A 21,611-nucleotide genomic window follows, 5' to 3' on the forward strand; every position below is an offset into this window, starting at 1 on the left:
CTGCTCTAGATCAACAGGATCAACATACAGGAGGACTGTATGATCATTGTGAGCATGGGTTCACTAACTGCATCAGGACCCAGCACCTTGGCTCTGTATACCTGAAGGAGCATCTCCACCCCCATCATCCAGTGGTCTAGTGCCAAGGGCCTTCTGGAGATTTCCACACTATGAGAAGTGAAGTTACAGGGAACAAGGTAGAGAGACTTCTGTGGAATGCCCTCCCATCAGGTGTCAAACTGTTAAGAAACTATATCACTTTTAGAAGAAGGAAGACCTGTACAGGGAAGTTTTTAATGTTTGAAGTTTTATTGTCTTTTTATTATTTTGTTGGCAGCCACCCAGAGTTGCTGGGGCAACACAGTCAGATAGGCAGCATATAAACATATTATTATTATTATTATTATTATTATTATTATTATTATTATTCAAGAAGAATCCCTTCTCCAAGTGTCTCATGTATGCTCAGGCAAGGTAAACTGGTTCACAGTTTTTAAGGCAGCAGCAAGCAGTTATGGGGAAAGACTTCTCAACTGAGAAGAGTTAAGAAAATATTACTGTAGAAATGATGGCAAGTATACCAACAGGTACCATGCCAAGAGGCACCAATTCAAGTCAGCATTTGGATATCTTCTGCAGAGCAAATCTGAGACCTACACAGCATCAAAATAGTGAAGAATCAAATTGAAACATGTTCAGCATCCAGAAGATAGCACCAGTTTGTCTGGCAAAAAAACCTATCTGTAACTATTGTTCAGGAGCAATTCCTCCCAGGTATGAAAATTCTCTGCTTCCTTGTTGTTTCAACATCCTGTGTTCTTGCACCTGTTGCTAGAAAACGCTTTTGTTTCCTACTCGCCATTCCTTCGCTCTCCTGCTCTGACTTAAATTAATGCCTTGGATTTCCTTGTCCTTCTGGTTTGTACTCATTCTCAAGATGTAATCCTTGGTTCATCTCTGACAATCTCCTCTGACCTTCAAGGGCTGATATGGATTGGCTTCTGCCCAACACACCCATCTATCCAGCTTGATTTCCGATAACACCACATTAACCTTGATAGCCTTGAAGTTGGCCAACCACACATTGAAGGGAAGTAAACATTCCTTCTGACCGGTCATGCATATGAGGATACGCATGTGTGCAACGTTTTTGGAAGAAAGTCTGTTCGTTGTATTCATCTGCAAGGCTGAACCATGATCAGACATGTGTTCAAGCTGAATATGCAGCTTGACTCATAATATGCAGGGAAATATTATATCTTGTCCATGGTTATTGACAATCTACACACCAATTCTAGTGTAGAGCCCATTAGGAATGGTGGAGATTTTCACAGTAATCAAACATTAATGCAAGGTCCACAGTGCTGTTTTGGTCATCGAAGGTGTGAGCTGGTTGGGTTTCCTACAAGTACCAATGTATAACAATGCCTACAGGTGAAACTTGGAAAATCGTCAAAAAGTGCATTTATTTCAGTAATGAAACTTATTATTTTTAATTTTTCTTTTGATTTTTACAAATGCTGTCTTTTGGAAATTCCACAGTAATAAAACAAATAGTTACAATAATACAAAAATAAACAAAAATAAACATCGCTATTACATTTCATTAATTACATTCCCTTTATAATTGACCCGCCTAATGACAAATAATTACAATTACAACAAATAAAGGCTTGACATATCTTGCTTTGTATGTCATGAATCTATCTCATATATTGGTTTCACCTTTTAAGTTGCATTACTGAAATGAATGCACTTTTCAACGATATTCTAATTTTCCGAGTTTCACCTGTATTTTAAAGAATCGCAGACACAACATTTTCAAATCTAAGCCATTATACTAATGATACTTCGTTTGTTGTCATTGTTCTGAGTTACATCAGCACTGATGTGCTGAAATGTGCATTCCTTGAACTCTGTTTTACTTAAGTGATTATAGTAGCCATTAACATTCACTGGTACGTTTCTGGCCCTGTTGTTTTGTGTGTATAATTCTCCATCACATGATTGTGGGGTAGGGAGGAAAATGGTACCAGTAGGCTTATAATAACATAGGGAAATAAAGTTTAAAAGAAAGAATGGTTCTCTGAGCTTCTTACAGAGGGACTTGAGGTAATCCTTCCAATGAAATGGCTCACTAATCTGCACAATCAATGTTGCTTAGAAGTATATGCCCTGAAGCAAAAAAATATCATGAACAGAGTGAGGATGAGAGAGTACTGGAGAAGGGTGGGGGTGGCTGGAAGCAAACATTTTATCTATACCATTGTAGATTACTTTGCTGTGTGGTGGATTCAGCATTATCAGTTGGAGGGGGGGGTCACACTTCAATGTCAGAGTATGGCAACCGTAAAGTCAAGAGAAGAGCCAAGAGCTACAAGGGTTAAAGAAAAACTGTGCAGACCACCAACAACAACAACAACTTATTTCTACCCCGCCCACCCGGGTTGCCCCAGCCCCTCTGAACGGCTTCCAACATAATATAGAACAACAACACAACAGAATATCACACTTTAAATGATACCTTCTCAGTGTCACCAGCATCCTCAAAAAACAAAACGAAAAACAAAACAAAAAAACCTGTTAGGTGCAGCAACACAAATGAGGATTGATGGCTGAGTAAACTTTAAAAACAGCAAAACAGTAAAACAAAAGGACTTTGTTCAACTGCATGCACAAGCCTCATTAAATTCCTTTAAAAAAGTCTTTTTTTAAAAAAAGGAAAAGGACATGTCAAAATTAATGTGACACAGCAAGACCAATAAATTACAATGTTCCTGGAGGCATGCAAATGGTTACTTGATGATGAGCTATGAATAGCAGTAGCGGTACTGTAAACAGTGGCATTCATTATGTAAGCAATGCTTCCCACACAGTCATGGGGTTCAAATATAATACAGTCGTTTTCTCAAAGCACCAGATCAGAAAAGGGCAACTAAAATGCTCATGTGGATGGACTGAAGAAAAGTTGCAATGTTTGGGACCTTCTCGTTTAGAGAAAAGGCATGGCAGGAGTTTATAAAGTTATGCATGCCATGGATGGAGAAAGTAGATGGGAAAATGTTTCTCTGCCTCTCCCATAGCGCTTGAATTTATGGACATCCAATGAAGCTGGGCAGATGAAAGAAAGTATGGTACTTGGAATCATAGAATTGCAGAGTTGGGAGGCACGACCAGGGTCATCTAGCCCAAGCTCCTGCAATGCAGGAATTTTTTGCCCAACATGAGATTAAAAGTCTCATGCTCTACCAATTGAGCTATTCAGAGGGCAGCACATAGGTCTCATCCACACTTAACTTTTGCCCCATGCTTTCTAGGCACAGGTCAGTGCCTTAAAATGCTACACCTGAGTGTTCTTATGGGTTTTTTGTTTTTTCTCTGTCCCGACACTTTCACCACAAAAAGCCACTTTTTCTGATTCAAACAGCAATTCGGACAAGCCCATAATCAAACTGTAGGACTTGTTCCAAACAGGAGCCAGAAATGGCCACCAACCTACATGGTTTAAAAAGAAGATTAGCCAGATTCAAGGAAGGAGAGGGCTACTGATGGCTACTCAGCAATTGAGCATATTGTATCTACTAGGCTTGTACAACTTGTGACCTGTCAAGTCACATGCAGCCCAGCCATGCATTGTGGCAATCAGGACTTTGATCAAGTTCCTGCTTTTGAACACACACACACACCCCAAAAAAAGCCTAGCAGGTCATAATATGTGGCTGGAGCTCTTTGCTTGGCGTGGCTGAGTCACAGGTTGCAAGCCCAGCCCATAAGGACCACCAGGGAAACCAAAACACCAGGGAGACCATAACAAAACAAGCTCTGCTTTGGTGACACATATACTGCAGAAACAATAATTCGGGAGTGTTCAGAAAGTCTGGATTTGTTAGAGGTATGTGGCCATTTCTACTGGTACTTTCCAGGTTAATGATGAAAGGCAGATCCTCACTCTAATGAGGGATTCGACATGCTGCAGTCTGAAGAGGAGACTTGTTAATAAACTCTCATTGAATGATCACCTGCTGCTAAGTGAACAGGCTTGGCAGGCATAAATAAGAGACAGTAGCTGCTCCAAACTGCCAGAGGTCTTTACAAGGGGATGTCCATGCTGCTACACAAAATTATTAAAGGAAGTGACTGGGAGCGGGGGAGACAGTATCCAGCTAACTATCAGAGAAATGACTTTTTATCTCTTGCTTCATTGCATTCAATCTCCAATTAGCTACTAGAGAATGTTTAAAAATATTTCAAATGCAGGTGGAATAAATAGAAAACGAAGCACTTTTCTTAATATTGCATGCAATAGTGTGGATCGAATGTGGTCATTAATAATATAATTTTTTTATTATTTATATGCCGCCCATCTGACTGGGTTGCCCCAGCCATTCTGGGTGGCTTCCAACAAATTAAAACATGAAGCACAGTAAAACATCAAACATTCAAAACTTTTCAATACACTCATACCTCATGAATTGTGCCCACTTCAGGCTACGTGTTTTCGTGTTGCGTCCTGCGGCAATCCAGAAGTACTTGAACAGGTTACTTTGGGGTTTTGCTGCTCACGCATGTGCAGAAGCGCTAAATCGCGCCGTGCGCAGATGCACCACTTCAGCTTGTGTCAGTTCCATGTTACGGACGGGTCTCCGGAACAGATCCCATCTGTAAAACCAGGTTCCACTGTAGAAAAACTGGATGTGATCTATGCCTTAATGTGCATTTTGGGTACCATGTCTTGTTTGTTTGTTTGTTTGTTTATATTAAATATCTATCCCACCCTTCCTCCCCAAAGAGTCCATGTCATCTTTTCAGTAACTGTTGTTGGCACCCGTCTGTCTTGGAGGAGTTGCACCTTTGCGGTTGAAGTCAAACTGTTGGAAGGTTGCAGTGCCCCCTGTGGCTGTAGAGATGGGTAGGGGCGAGACATGTTTTGTTGCAGCTGGGGCAAATGAAGGTGTCCGTTTGTGCTGCTGCAGATGCACCATGGCATTTCTTCTCTCTGTGCTCCTTCCAGCAGTCATTCCTTCTCTGGATGACCATCTGTCTCCAGGGACTGCAGTTACAACATGCTGCATATACCATTATTCTCTGCATTTGTGTTCTAAGGTGGCATGGATAATATTGGATCTGAATGTGTACCAAACGCCAGAAATTCTTTTCCAATGAAGGTCTGACAGCAGCCGATTGACCTCCAGCTAATCAGAGTCACATACAAACAGCAGACTGAAGATTTCCACAAATTCAGATGCTACAAAAACAGAGGTCTCTTAACCTGGCAGTGAAAAAACATGCAATGTAGGCATTGTTTTAGAGAAGGCATTCCACAACTAGGGTGCCAACACTACCAGAAACCAATTACTTTGGTTTTACACAGCACACTTCCAATAAAGAAGGCAGCTGAAGAAGAACTTCAGCAGAAAATCTCAAGATATGGGTCCCAAACTGTTTAGGGCTCAGATAATAGCGTTTGCTCAATACTTACGTACCGTAAGTATATCCTAAAGCCCTCAGCCACAGTAATAGTTCACATGAACATTTTCCCAACATAGGTTTCCCAGCCTGCCAAAGCAGATCTTGTCTAGCATCAAACTGAAGTAAAGAGTGGAATTTTATGTGAACTTTTAAAAGCAATGATGCTTCTGTTAACCCAAAATTAAATACAGTAGATTAACAAGAGTTGGATGAGAATAATGCCCGACTGGTTTTTTTCTGGTTTGTTGTGAAACATCCAGGCCAGATTTATGTTTTCCAGTCTGTGGACTGTGCCAGTTTGTACAACCCAAACATCATGCAAAACTCAGTTTCGATTGCTATTGCCACAGCAGCCTTGAGGCATCATAGGAACATTCTATTTACAAGGCAGTTTTGGGGAAGACTCATAATGCAGCAAGATAAGTTTTACAGCGAAAAAGAAATTGAAGGTTTCAGCATAAAAAGAAATAGCTAGAGGAGCGATGGGACAAAAAGAAATGTTCGATACCATCGCATCATTTGAAACACACAAGATGTTGCAAGGGAGCAGTCAACAGGGCCTTTTTATCTTGTGCCTCAGTAATATCAGAATTCTAAAGATGTAATGGGTTGTATTTCTAACAGGGCATTTTAAAGCATATAATGTGTGGATTAAATTCTTTACCCCCTTCCAAGCCCTCATAAATCCCATCCTGCAGTGAGTGAACTCAGCCACACACACACCAACAAAGTGCCCTTTTATACAGCCGTACCTTGGAAGTCGAACAGAATCCGTTCCGGAAGTCCATTCGACTTCCAAAACCAAAGTCCAGCATCTGATTGGCCGCAGGAAGCTCCTGCAGCCAATCGGAGGCCGCAGAAGCCCCATCGGACATTCGGCTTCCAAAAATAGTTCGCAAACCGTAACAATCACTTCTGGGTTTGCGGCGCTCGGGAGCCAAAACGTTCGAGAACTAAGCTGTTTGAAAACCAAGGTATGACTGTACAATGATCTGAATAATTATAACCCCCCCACTTTCATAAAATAAATCAAGGTAGTTTACAAAATAAAATCCAATGAAAGCAATGCAAAACAAAACATAAACCAGTACGGTATCTGTAAAACCTAATTACAAAATCAATAAAACAGGAACAGATTGGTCAAAGGGGGGGGGGAATCATGTTATGAAGTCCTAACAAGTAAAGTTTTTAAGAGACACCTGAAAGAAGCAGGGATGGTTCTGCAGAACCTCACCTGGGAAGGGTTTGCCACACTAAAGGCTCAATCCTGAGTGGAGGCCAAGTGGACCTCAGAGTGTAGGAAACTCCATCAGCAGATCTCAGTAGCTGATGTGGAATATAAAGGAACAGACAGTTTTTAAGGTACTACCTCTTCCCATACAAAAAAAGAGGCCTTATTGGTGATGGTGATCAAGACTTTTTTTCAGCCAGAACTAATCGCAACTCAGTTCCGGCCCCTCTCAGGTGGATGCCATTGCCATTATAAGAGAATGAGGGAGGCATTCAAGTTGAGTCCCAGCCCATCTTTTCTCTAGAAAAATAGCACCAATGATTATGATTGGGCAGACGGGGTCTTCTCAGTGGTGGTGCTCCATTTTTTGGAACGCCCCACCCCTTAAAATATGGCAATCCCCCTCAGAGATGATTTGTCAGAGGCAACTCCCCCAAACCACTATGAGTGGAGTGCCCTGGTAATATAATGATCTGTGATTAAAGCGTAAAGCTCAAAATGAAATGCGCTCCCCACAACACATCCCTAAGCAGCTTAGTTTTGGGGTTAAAAAATGAATAGATGCAGCAGTCATTTTATATTACGTGGCAAAGGGCAATGCCTTGGGGGCACGTCAGTTGACAGAGTGAAACTGGATTACCCTTATTTGCATCATAATTTGAGCTGCACATTGAACTGATGCAACCCCTCCCCTCTTTGGCAAAGAGGGAAACAAAGGGGATTGGGGGTGGGGTGGGGTGGAGTTAATGCCACAGCTAGTTTGATTTTCACTGAGACGACTAAGTTCTCACCATCTTGCAGGAGGGAAGAGCCCATAGACGTTGGTACATTCAGTCACCTTGGAAGTTTAGCGCTTGCATTTCCTTTTCGGCTGCTGCTGCTCTGCAGGGCCTTTGTTAGCAGTGGTGGACACTGGGCCTAGCGTTAGTGAAGACAAAATTTCAATATCTGCGTGTATCCGCTGAGAAGAGGGAATTGTTTCAGATGAAGCTTTTGGAAGGCTCACCAGAGACTATCACATTGCCACGTTAAAATGCTAAGGTTAATTAAATATGAAGGCGGGTGTAGCTGTGAACTCCTGACATGATTCAGCAAAGTTGGGTGTTATAAAACGACAGCTTTTAAGCTGTTTTGCAGAGATGAACACTTTCAATTAATTCTGAGTCATAGCGAGCACACAGATTTTTGGCTTGTGCACATGACTCCCCGTGGCATGGAGAGAAAGGGAGGAGGTCTGCATAGTGCTGTGCTCATCCTGCTTCTCAGAGTGACGGGGTGTTTCAGTGCCGCAGCACCTATCTGGGTTGGGTTTCCTTCAGAGAGAGGTCATTGGAGGCTTTTTGGTGTTTAGTAATATTTGTATTAGGGTGTGGGTGGCACTGTGGTCTAAACCACTGAGCCTAGGGCTGGCCAATCAGAAGCTCGGCAGTTTGAATCCCCGCGACGGGGTGAGCTCCTGTTTCTCGGTCCCTGCTCCTGCCAACCTAGCAGTTCGAAAGCACATCAAAGTGCAAGTAGATAAATAGGTACTGCTCCGGCGGAAAGGTAAATGGCATTTCCGTGCAGTGCTCTGGTTTCGGTGTTCTGTTGTGCCAGAAGCGGCTTAGTCATACTGGCCACATGACCCAGAAAAACTGTCTGTGGACAAACGCTGGCTCCCTCAGACTGTAAAGTGAGATGAGCGCCACAACCCCAGAGTCGTCTGTGACTGGACTTAACTGTCAGGGGTCCTTTACCTTTACCTTTTTTAAATATTTGTATTACGCACAAATACATAGGTTGAGCATATGTTAAAGCACAGCATAGTGCTCATCCAGACTTCCTTTTCTGCTGGGTTTCTAGGCACAGATCCATACTTTAAAGTGCCATGTCTGAGCACTATTTATTTTTATTTTTATTTTGCTCCAGTGCTTTCCCCCCTGCTGATTGGCTGGTTTGAAGGGTCCCTTATGTCAGGAACCCACCCTGCAACTCTGAGGCCACTGGGCATTCCCAACAGGTTAGGTAAAGGACCCCTGGACGGTTAAGTCCAATCAAAGGTAACTATGGGGTTGTGGCGCTCATCTCGCTTTCAGGCCGAGGGAGCCGGCGTTTCTCCACAGACAGCTTTCTGGGTCATGTGGCCAGCATGACTATACCGCTTCTGGTGCAACAGAACACTGTGACGGAAACCAGAGTGCATGGAAATGCCATTTACCTTCCCACCAGAGCAGTACCTATTTATCTACTTGCACTGGCTTGCTTTTGAACTGCTAGGTTAGCAGGAGCTGGGACAGAGCAATGGGAGCTCACCCCGTCATGCGGATTTGAACCATCGACCTTCTGATCGGCAAGCTCAAGAGGCTCAGTGGTTTAGACCACAGCACCACCTGCGCCCCTACTTTCCCCACAACATCTGAGAAGCATGTGAGGCCAAGCGGTGGGGATTGAGGTAGGAGGATGAGTGACCACAAACACTGCCCCCCCCCAGGAATGTGTTGAGTGGCCATTTTCTGAACTTGCCGCTGCCCCATTTTTCTGCACTAGCCACTAGCTGCTGCCTTACTTTATGCACCCTGTTTCATTCATGCAGGAATGTGGGAATTGTGGGGAAGGGCCTTTTCTCATCAGTAAAACACCTGCTTTGCATGCAGAAGGTCCTAGACCTAATCCTCAACATTTCTAGGTAGGGTTGGGTGAGACCTGTGCCTGAAATCTTGTAGGGTTGCTGCCAGTTAGTGTGGACAGTCCTGAGCTAAATGAACCCCTGGCATGGCTCATGATAAGGCAACTGTCTATGATCCTAGGTTCCTATGCTAACATGAACTTTAAATCTATGTGCCTTCAGAAATTTCATAGGGCCAACTGCCTCCATGCTCATTTCAACAGGTGGGATTAGATAAATGCTTTCTAGGTGACCTACAGTTATCTGTGAGTTCCTGCTTCTCCCATTATTTGCAGCGGGGTGATGTAAGTCTCACTTGAATCCTGACTTCACTTTTACCATCAGAGTCTTTTTTGCAAGTCTACGGGGTTCATCCCAATAGCAATTGTTTGATGATAACTTCTGTGTTACAGTAGCAAAGCTTCATCTCTCCTGGTATTAGCACTCTCCCCTGTGTGTGTGCAGAATGCACAGCACTGCCCTATCAGATTAATCACGAATCCTGCACTTTCTGGAAATCCTGGGAGGAAATTTGTCGCCTACAAACTGCATGCTAGAAAAAGCTACCTGGCAAGCTGTTGGAGGCAATGTTTTGCCAAGCAGAGTTGTAAGGAGCAAATTATTGCTCCCACTTCGCCAATCATTCCATGCAGAATGCTTTCCCTGAAGTTGAAATTTCACTGATTATAGTCAATAGCCCTTTGACTCACCTTGTTCATGGCGTTCCTTAAAATTTACTGTCTACAGTTAGCATGCTTTGTGCTTGCAAAGGCGTAAGTGCCCTCCACAACTAGGCACAGCTGTTCAACGCAGCTCTCTTTCAGGCTCAGGGAGTCTCTCCTGTGATCTAAAACTCTGCTACAATTTACTTTTGTTGGCTTGAAGCAACCGTCAATTTGAAAGGGATTTTGCAGCTTGGTAACTGAACTATGAGATGACGTTGAAAAAAAAAGCAGAAACAGCAGCCGCCACCTGCTGATCTGGCTCATTTTGTGTTTTAGCAAAGTTTCCAGCTAACAGGAGCTATTGAAATTCGAACTGGAAGAAACGTTTCTAGATTGTAATCAAGAGAGATCTGATCATCACCTCGTGGAAGCCTGATCTCCCCAATGGAGATAAGGATGAATGGGGAAAAGGAACTTTAAAGAACTTAGTTACAGGTAGGTAGCCGTGTTGGTCTGCCGTAGTCGAAACAAAACGAAAAAAATCCTTCCAGTAGCACCTTAGAGACCAACTAAGTTTGTCATTGGTATGAGCTTTCGTATCTGAAGAAGAAGAAGAAGAAGAAGAAGAAGAAGAAGAAGAAGAAGAAGAAGAAGAAGAAGAAGAAGAGTTTGGATTTGATATCCCGCTTTATCACTACCCGAAGGAGTCTCAAAGCGGCTAACAATCTCCTTTCCCCTCCTCCCCCACAACAGACACCCTGTGAGAAGTGTGTGTGCACACAAAAGCTCATACCAATGACAAACTTAGTTGATCTCTAAGGTGCTACTGGAAGGATTTTGTAAAAAAATTTTAAAGAACCTATTAGTGACTATCCAAATAAAGTGTTTTCAAATGGAGAAGCTTATTTAGCGCTGATCTCCTCAGGGTTCTTGGAAAGGTTAACAGCAACTCAGTAACTGATCAGCCAGTTACTGATTTATTACCCCATGCAGATGGGGTAATAAAATGGGAAAGATCAAGGAAGATTGATGGAAAGTCTGTAAACCCATGGGTTAGTTCCATGGAAATGTCAACATACAGGCCCACTTTTCATTTTCATATATGTAACATGTTCTTAGACATGCTGGCCACATGACCAGCATGTACGCCGGCTCCCTCGGCCAGTAAAGCGAGATGAGTGCCGCAACCCCAGAATCATCCGTGACAAGACCTAATGGTCAGGGGTCCCTTTACCTTTACTTTATCTTTCTAAATATCTGAAGTCTCATGATCTGGCAACAGTTTTACAAATGGCATTACTTTTGAGCAGAACTGTGCAAGATGACTCAGAATTTCTATTCCCCCCCCCAAAAAAAGTTAAAGGCGTCTCCAAGAAATATGCAATAGGTGAATGACCCTTTATTGAATTAATGGTTTTGCTTTCTTATATGATCAGCAGAAAATAAATTGGTGTTAGGAACGAAACGTACGTTGCTTGAGTATGTTACACTGGCCACAAAAATGAAGCCCTCACCATATATTAACAGAAGGGTGAACAAAGCACCACAAATACACTGTTTGTGAGTTTAGATTTGGTGTACTGCCGCTGCTTTCAGTCTGATACTTAACACATCAAAGAGGCAACCACTGAACCTGGCTACAAACCTTGCACGCCATACTTGAAGTGTCTATGCGCTTCCTACTGAAAGCTGAAATTCGATTGGTTTCGATTGTAATTAGAACAGCATTTGTTTCCCCAAACCGGCCTACAGGGTTGGAAGATTCAGGGCAGTTAAAAAGAAGTGCTTCTTCACATGCAGCGTATTGTGAAACTAGGGACCTGGCTCCCACAGGGAGCCAGTGAAGGCCACCAACTTGGGTGGCATTAAAAGGGGATTAAGCCTTATGCTTAATAAAGTAGCTTAGTGCTTACAACCCCAGCCTAGCTCTGACTGTGTTTTTATCTCTGCTGGACTCTGAATGTGTGCTTAATGTCTCCAAGGCATGAGTCACTAGAAACCGTTGGGGAGGGTGGTTCAAAGGTGGTTCGATCCTGTCGTATGCCTGGGGCAGGGGGCTCATCCTAGTCCCCGGCTGACCTGACAAGGTCCTCCTTGCAGGCTTCCCACAGGGATCTGGTTGGTCACCATGAGAACAGGATGCTGGACTAGACAGGCCATTGATCTGATACTGTACAGTACTTCTTATGTCAGTTCTCTTGAGTTTTGTGTGTTTGTTTGTTTTGAAAGGTGCTTGGAGACTCAGGACAATATGATGAGTTTGCCACCAAAGTGCAGATCCCCTCTGCATGCAAAAGACTGTTAAAAATGCTGTAACGCGGGTTTTGCGCAAGAGTGTCTTTTCACATAAAGGAGCACAATCAAGTAAATTAATACATAGCATGCTACAAGAACAAAATCCGACCTGTCATTTGATTCTTGCTTACGGTTCTGTGATATACTGCAAGAATTGTAAGGCTGGGAAGAAAACAATTCTTTATGCATGGAGGTAAGCATTCCATCTTGAGCTCGAGGGAGTGTTGCAACGAAGCATAATTAATTATGCTAATACAAACCGAAACTTACCAACCTCGTCCCTAGTCAATTTATTTCATGCTTTGTACTGACTATGAAACATTACATTTATGTTGCAATGGACAATCAATATTATATTTTCTAAATTAGTTGTGAATGTTCATCCCCCCCCCCTTTTAGGCTGCTTGGGTTATATTTACTTAAATCATTCCCCCTCCTCATTTCCACAGTTCCAGTTTCTGTCTAGGAAGGAGGAGGAAGACTTTCCTTTCGAAGTACCAGAAAAGAGCTCACTCAGGGAAGGTCTCTTATTGACCAGTCTATGGCAAGGTTTCTCATATTCAGGGATGAACTAGCTTCGAGATGGAGAGCTTGTGATATATATGACAGCCTTTTGGGGTGTTGGATTTGCAGAGAAGACCAATGAACTATGCAAGGAATATCAGTGCCCTGTTCTCACCTTCCATATTTGGCAATACCAAATTTGGGAATTTAACAAGAGAATCACCGGCAGAATAGTATCTTCCTTTCCCGGGGTACCTGAAGGCTTTCATTGACCTGTTCTACATGCTTTAGTTTTTTCATTAAAAAATCAAAAAAATAAAATATTGAAAATATTCCACTTAAACAAAGTAAAGTGAAAAAAATGGAAAAAGAAACCAAAAGCTGCATAAAAAACCACTACAATTCTATACATATTTGTCTAAGACAAAGATATATAAATGAAATTATTATTCTAATACATATACATTTATTTATAACCTATATTTTTTTATAAATGCTTTCCAGTTATCATATTTGTCCATACACAGTCGATACCTATAAGTTCATTTGATGCAAGACTTGTCATGTCTTTTACCCATTGATTAAAGGGGGGGGCATAGATCTATCTTCCCAGTGGATCAATATCAGTCTTTTAGCCATAGTGAGGGCGCAAAGAATCCATTTACATTGACCAGTTGTCAAATTCCATGTAGTGGGTGGGTAACTTTAAATAATATTATCCTCTGACAATGCTAGCTTTCCCCCCAAAGTAATATTTAGACAATCTGGTGCTTTCTAGTACTGTCATTGATGAGAATCCTGCATTGCAGAGAGTTGGATTAGATGACCATTGGTGTCCATACCAGCTCTATGTTTGTATTATTCTTTTTTGTAAACCATTTTGAGGTTTTTTACAATCAAGCAGTGTATACACTTTAATGAATAAAACGTGAGATACATAAATAATCAAACACTGAGCAATGTGCAGAAAAATGCATCTATTAGTGAACCATATTGGAGGGAAATGCTTGCGGAAATGTGTATGTTAGTCAAATCTGCACACAAAACTGCATTCATAGGGAGAATTTTGAACTAAAGTACCAATGAATGCTGGTGTGTGTGATATATATATATAATCTGCAAATTGCTGTAAAAATGTGGAGAACTGGATTTAAGATTGGAAAGTTGAGAAATGGAGAGAAGCTGAAATTGACGGACTTGTCTATTCCTAGGCAGCGTCCAGGCATGAAGGGAACTGGGTCCCAACAACATCTGGGGTTAACCCCTGCAGGGAATGACCCAAACAAGTGCTGCTTAAGCCAAGCTGTGTAATGTATGTTTTATTAACTTTTGTTCCAACCCTGTTTTATCCCCTTCCTGTTGTCTGAATGTAAAAAAAAAGCAGTTAAAGCAATGCAAACAATTAAATCCAAAAAAGAACAATGTGAAGGGAATAATTTGTAACAGAGTGTCTGCTGCTATATGGTTGATAAGCCTTCGGTGTGCGTACCTGCAAGAAATCACCAGGAGCAGGCAGTGCGTACAAACAGGCTCCTCTTGCTAGATGAATAGGACAGGAAACATCTGGCCGAATGGGAACTCTGCAGTGATTAATTTAGCCGCGAGACAGCATCTTCACTTCTATGCAGAAGGGGGAAAAATGCTTTCATAGTCAAACTGGGGTCCAATGTTTGTTTCTGCCGAAGGAAGCAGAAAGTTTAACGTAGGCAAAAAACACACAAAAACAAACCCTCTTTCGTTTCATTTCTTCTCTTATGTACAGATGAGGGTTCTCTAAGTCAGGCACACATTGAAAACATTGTACTCAAACTTACATGGCAGAAGTAGCCTGACCAGGTGTAGGAATGCTCCCCACTTCACACAGTCACCCTCCAGCTGATAGAGGGTGACTGTGTGTTGTTTTCACCCTGTTTCCAGAACACCTAAAGAGGGCAACATGCACACCTCTCTATGTGCTGTCCATATCCCTATGCTATACAACTTCTGAAGCCATCAGAACAACTTTCCATTCTTGAACCCAGTTATTGCCTATTGCTGAACTAGGTGAATAAATGTGACCTTTCTTTTCCAACATTTCTAAATTTTTGGAAGCAGCACAGATGTTGCTGCAGCCAGAAAACCACACCAATCCTGCAAAAGTATTATGATGTCAAAAGAGAAGGCTCATGTTGAATCCCTCTTTCCCTTCTATGAAAAGTAAACCACAAGTATGAAGACACCGGGCTGTGGGTGTTGCATTTTGGAAACGGGGGTCGATGAACATGAGAGGAGGGCTGGTGTGTGTGTGTGTGTGTGAGCTATTAGCTCTGCCCCCATCCGTCTCATCTTCCCCGAGTTGGAGGATGACTATTTGAAGTATGGAAGCTGTGAGAGTCCCAGATGTATTCCCAATAAATTGATTACTTTGCATATAAAAGAGGATGCATTATTGTTTCTGATCGCCAAAGGTTTTCTTTAGGCTTTCTATAGAAATGGGTGGTGGTGTCAAATGACCAGAGCTCAAACTATGTAAAATTTAATGTAGCCTACTTAAATCATGCCAGATTTTATTAGATATGATTTAGCTGATCAGCAGCAGCACTACACAATTTCACGTTGATTTTGCTTAACAATACATTGCCTTCCTTGTAAATCTGCCATATTAAGCAGAAACTGCTTATTCAAAGAAATTAATAATAAAAAGTAGGTATAAAATAAAATCCAATCAGTTCTTTCCTTTCAGAGGCCAACAACATCGACTATTGGAGTCAATCAGGAAAATATGGATTTCACTGGTGTCTGGCGACTTGAGCCAATATATCCTGCAAAACAATTAGAACCATCTGTGGTTAGCTAAGCATTTGATGAAGATTTGATGAAGATTATAGCCAACAAATTATAGTTTTAGCATGCAGGGTGAAGAAAATGTGTTTACCTCCTGATGCGGAAAATAGTTTATGCTATACCTGTGCCAAACACAAATGAACAACATTGGCAAGGTGGTGGGAATGTAGTCCTCTTGCAGGAAGAAATTCATCAGTAACTTTTATGGTCATCCTTCCATAAAATCTGAAGTGTGCCTTACTAGGTTCCTAATGTATCATTATTGATGTAGAGCAGGGGTGGAGAATCTTTTTTCGACCCAAGGGCTACATTACGGCAAACCTTAAGTCAATGGAAGACAAGGAAAGATGCAAAAGATGTGGGTGGGTGGTGTGACAAGAGTCAATGAGTGGGTGAAGCAAGAGATGTGACCCATTTTTGTTCAGTAGGCAACACTCCAACAGCTGGCAAGGCAGACTTCACCCATCCTAAATTTTTGCCTTTGACTTGTGATACCTAAATGCAGAACTTTCTATTTATCTCAAATTCATCTTGTTGGTTTCAGCGCAGAGGTCCAAACTGTTGAGATCTCGATCTTGTCTTTTATGGTACTAGCTACGCACCTCTCAACTTCACATCATCTGCACATTTGATAAGCAGCCCCCTCTCGGCTTTGTTGTCCAAGTCATTTATAAAGCACGGACCAGGTTGATACAGAACCATTAATGAGCACTTTGGGGGATGGTTGCTCAACAAGCTGATCCATCTAACAGTGGCAGAATCCAGCCCACATTTTACCAGGTTCACATCAAGGATATCATGGGAGATTGTGGTCAGGAATATATGAAAGGGAATAAACATACTAAAGTCTCTTGGAGTCAAAGAAAATTGTACGAATAAACTGACATGGGTGGACAAGATAGAGAAGGAGTCTTTATCTGCAAATAATTTGCCACATTTGCAAAGCATAGCGTAATACCTGAAGGTGTTGTACCTTGCTTTTCAGTAGCTTGCAATGGTACAGCTGGGGGGGGGGGAATCACTAGATTTGTGGAAAGAGCCACTTCCCAGGAAAGGGTCACTGATGGGGAAACTTCTACATGGCTTCATTTTCACATACTACTCTTAGAATGTTCGAATGGGGTTTAATTCTACAACACTGCCAAATAATAGTGATACGGACTGATTTTGTCAAAACCATCTTCCTTTGTTTCTAAAATCTGGTCCACCTACTTGTCAGAGCCTTAAACTCTGCATCTCCAAAAGATTTGGGTCAAATCTTTTCACTTACTCCCCATTTCACAACTGAATGATATTTGAGAGAAACATGATCCTGGGCAAGGTCATTTTGTTAGAATCGTATTTGTTATCAGGGAATAATGATCATACTGCCATGTCAAAGTGACAGGAGTGAGAGTGAAGGCCTCATTCTATCTAGTAAAAAGTAACGAATCAGCAAAACGCTCTGGATTGAGTGGGAATGGGTGATTTGGGCGAGAGAAGTTTGAAAATAGATAAAGTGAGGCTTGTCCAAGATGAACACTTCTCTGGCAATGCAAAAGGAACTCTGCACATCAAGAGTGGGGAACATCAGACCCAGAGGTCACATGTAGCTTGCCAGCATCTCTAATATGGTTTTGTGAGTTTCTCCAGGCCACACATCTTCACCTGCTTCATGTTCTTAAATACTTTTGCATCACTGGAATGTGTCCTTGAACTGTCACGCTGCCTCTGTTTTCCTGGGTGGAAAGATTGGGAAGAGGGACTTAGAAACCTCTTAGTTTTGAGTGGTTGGAATGTAGTGTATTGAACAAAGATGAGTCAAATTCCTTGCTCCACCTGTGGAACGCCCTCCCATCAGATGTCAAAGAAATAAACAACTATCGGACTTTTAGAAGACATCTGAAGGCAGCCCTGTTTAGGGAAGCTTTTAATACTGGATGAATCATTGTATTTTAATATTCTGCTGGAAGCCGCCCAGAGTGGCTGGGGAAACCAAGCCAGATGGGTGGGTTATAAATAATAAATTATTATTATTATTATTATTATTATTATTATTATTATTATTATCCACCTGCTAGTTGCTTCTTGTCCTTTCTACCACTACATGGGACCGCTGGAAAGTTTCACATGGAAAAAAAAGAGCCCTCAGACTGAAAAAATATTCTTCTCCCTTGGCCCACATCAATAAATATGCTGTAGAAACCTAGGAAGGTAGAAAGCACACCTGAGATTTTAGGGAAGGATATCCAATGATACCAATCAATGTTTAAAAAAAGTTACTGATAAATTTCATGAGGGCTACGTTCCCACCACCTTGCATTTGTTGATGGTGAGGGCTCTGCATTCAGGTAATCTCGTGGATGTTAAATTTAATAACTATTGTTTGATGATTTTAAATTTTGGAATGTTAAAGATTATTGATTTATAATTTATTTAAATCATATATACATACAGGTGTCCCTCCACTTACGCACAATGGACTCATGCATGACTGTGTATATTCATGATGCCAGGAAATAAGTAAATAATTCAATTCAATGGTGGGAGACAGCTGGAGAGTCCTTGTGGCTTGTGAGGAGACCTTGAAGCCCTGAAGAGAGCAGAGGCAGAGTGGGGCTTTGTTTAGGCTGCTCTGCCTCCCCACCTAACAGTTGGCATGTGGGGTAGCACAGCTGCTTTCCTATGCATCCTCTAGCCTCCTGCTGGCCCCAGAGCTTCAAGTCTAGTTGTGGAAATTTTTGGATATGGTATTTTTGGTGTGGATTGGAGAGAGCAGCGGAGAAGGCATTTAAAGGATGTTTTGAGGGTGCCCCCTTTACGTGACTTCACTTATGCGTGTGGGCCCCCTGGAATGTAACTCCTGTTGGGAGTACACGTGTGTGTATGTGTGTGTGTGTGTGATGTTTGTGTGTGTCTGTGTCCGTGTTCCATCCTTCCTCTTGGGATCTTACTCAGTGCAGGTAGCAGCAAAATGTAATTTATAAAATAGTTGTACAGCCATACCTTGGAAGCTGAACGGAAGCCGTTCTGAAAGTCCATTCAACTTCCAAAACTTTTGACTTCCAAGGCACGGCTTCCGATTGGCTGAAGGAGCTTCCAATTGGAAGCCGCAGAAGCGCCGCTGGACGTTTGGCTTCCAAAAGAACATTTGCAAACCGGAACACTCACTTCTGGGTTTGCGGCGCATTTATAAAATTGGGGGGGGGGGGGCAAGAAAAGCAAAATTACAGCAATTACTAATCATCAGCAACCATTCTCAATAGCCTGGATAATGAACCATGTTTTGAGCTGGTGACTGAATGCCATTACATTGGGCACCAGCCAAATTCCAGGGAGCAAGGATTTCAAAAAGCCTCACCACTTTCCAGCATCCAGGGTCTGGAGCAGCCACTTGATTTGGCTTGGCATTGTGCATGAGCAAAAGTTTATAATACACTTTGTACTTGACTTCAATTTACATGTAAATACCGTACACCACAGCACAGCCAATCTGATGCCTATCATTACAAAAGAATATATCTAGGAGACATGCATGATGACACTTGTGTAGCCGCATTCCACTGAGATTCACATCAGCCTGAAGGGTAGTGCTCAGCTCTGGGCACTGCATTTTCCCATATGCTGACATACTGGAAGTTCCCTTTGCATTTAAAGAAACTGAGCCAGAGAAAGGCTTTCCTTTTTAAAAACTCCAGTTTAGTGCTCTCTGCTTGGTCTAGGGCCTAGGCTTTCCCCTTAGCTAATCCACAGCTGTTACAAATACTAAGGATTGAACACTGGCATATTGCAGAATCTTAGAATTGTAGAGAAAGAAGGGATCCAAGGGGTTCTAGTTCAACCCACTGCGATGCAAGGGCACTTCTGAAACAAACTATGAGATCATGATGCAGCCCAAATCTGGGACACCCCCTTCCTGGCCCCCAATCCCTTGTGAGTCATATGACCTGTGCAAGGTCACAGACCCAGAAAAGGCACTTGTCTGGGCACAGTGCCCCAAAATGTGCATTTTGGGGTGCCGTGCGAGATCAGGGACCCGAAAAAGCATTTCAGGGTGAGATCCTGGACCAAATCCATGCAAGAGCAAGGAGCCCAAAATGACAATCATGCTCTCATGGGGAGAAAACAGGGTGTCCCGGTTTTTCCAGGGCAGTTGTCAGGTGTATGATATGCCACAGTGGTGGAATGACACAATGTTCCTACTAAAAACTGATTGCTTCTATCAGCATTAACATAAGTGGGCAAAATATGGTTAGAGATGTTGATGCCGGAGTTTCAGAGCTGTGAAGCTTTCATAAATTAACGCCATCACATTGGAAAGGGCAATGTATTTCTGTGACATGCTTGTCCTCTCCCCAGGCTGACCTATGCAGTGGTGCTGCTGGAAATTGGTTACAGATCTAAAAAAGAGGAACTAGCAAGAATTCTTTCCAAAACACCACCATTAAAAACAAAACACAGTTCCGCTTTATGGTTTCCATTACTGTATACGCTCTGCCCTGTTTGGGTTAAAGGATGTAACATGGCACTTAACCTTGACCCCTTCTGTCTAGATCAAGTATCCATGTTTTCTGTTTTCCAAGAACTATCTGTGGTTCTTGTCATTCGTTTTCTGCAGAGAGATACACTGTGCACGGCTAGCTGTTCCATGGAAAACAGCTGCCAATGCTTGTCATGCCATCTGCGGTGTATGACTTTGGGACATAAGCAACAGCTCTGTGGAAAAACTGTGCCAACTTCCATTCTTAGTTACAATTGCTACCTCATTGGCATCAGTGGGATGGCACCGATACAACATAGGGATCTAGCCGATTGATTCGAGCCGTGAAATAACCTTACCATCAGGTGACTCCAAGCATCTGCTTACAATGACACATTGCAGGGGGCTTGTACACCGACAAAGGCAGTTTCAATTCTCAACACGACTTTTGTACATCACCTTTTTGTGAGGAAGATCAGAATGCATGGACCGTCGGCAGGCACAATAGTTATAGGCCCTCCATTAGATTCTAGTTATGGCCCCTAACATGTGAGGTGGGATCCAGAGGCAAAGTGAATCACAGTCAATATTTCCCATGTATTTCTGAATGCTGCTGCAAGAATGCACAGCAGTGCGAAAAGACCCTGGAAATCATGGAAAGTGTAACCCTGATTCCTGAATGATGGAGCTTTTAACACTTCCTGTTGCCCCACCTTATTAAATAATAATAATAATAATAATAATAATTTTATTAATTAATTATACCCCACCCATCTGGCTGGGTTTCCCCAGCCATCTGGACAGCTTCCAGCAGAATATTAAAATACCAGTATTAAAAGCTTCCCTAAACAGGGCTGCCTTCAGATGTCTTCTAAAAGTCAGCGGCTCCCAACAGAATATTAAAAATACAATAAAACACCAAACATTAAAAAACTTCCCTAAACAGTCTTCAAAGTGTCATATAGTTGTTTATTTCCTTGACATCTGATGGGAGGGTGTTCCACAGGGCGGGCGCCACTACTGAGAAGGCCCTTTGCCTGGTTCCCTGTAACCTTGCTTCTCACAGTGAGGGAACCGCCAGAAGACCCTTGGAGCTGAACGATAGGGGTGGAGACGCTCCTTCAGGTATACTGGTTATTAAGTTTAACTCCGAGACAGAGAATAGGTGATAACTATCTGTAGGGCACAGCTGGCATCTAGGAAATGGCCAGATTAGGTCTGATTCTGAACAGAGCCCAGTGGAATCATGGAAATCCAGTGACCAAACATAACTCACATGCTTAGTTTGACATGTGCACATTAAATCTGTGCAAGAACCCCAGTTGCTCATACAGAAAAAGAGAAAGCTAAATGTAGCTATGAAACAGACCCTTGCTCAGACAATACAGCATGAGACTCTTAATCTCAAGGTCGTGGGTTCAAGCCCTACACTGGGCGAAAGATTGTTGCATTGCAGGCGGTTGGACTAGATTACCCTTGTGGTCCCTTTCAACTCTGCAGTTCTAGGATTATGTGTATTTT

General features: G+C 42.4%; 1 protein-coding gene across 1 annotated transcript in view; it reads left to right on the forward strand.

The window, feature by feature from the left end:
- Positions 1–3,871: 3,871 nt before the first annotated feature.
- SLC16A7 (solute carrier family 16 member 7) overlaps positions 3,872–21,611 on the forward strand; it is a 120,761-nt gene continuing 103,021 nt past the window's right edge. The window contains exon 1 of the mRNA XM_060279631.1: positions 3,872–3,892. The gene's annotated coding sequence lies outside the window, so the exon portion shown is untranslated. The remainder of the gene's footprint in view (positions 3,893–21,611) is intronic.

This window comes from Zootoca vivipara, chromosome 10, assembly GCF_963506605.1.
Source record: "Zootoca vivipara chromosome 10, rZooViv1.1, whole genome shotgun sequence".
Lineage (NCBI taxonomy): Eukaryota > Metazoa > Chordata > Lepidosauria > Squamata > Lacertidae > Zootoca > Zootoca vivipara.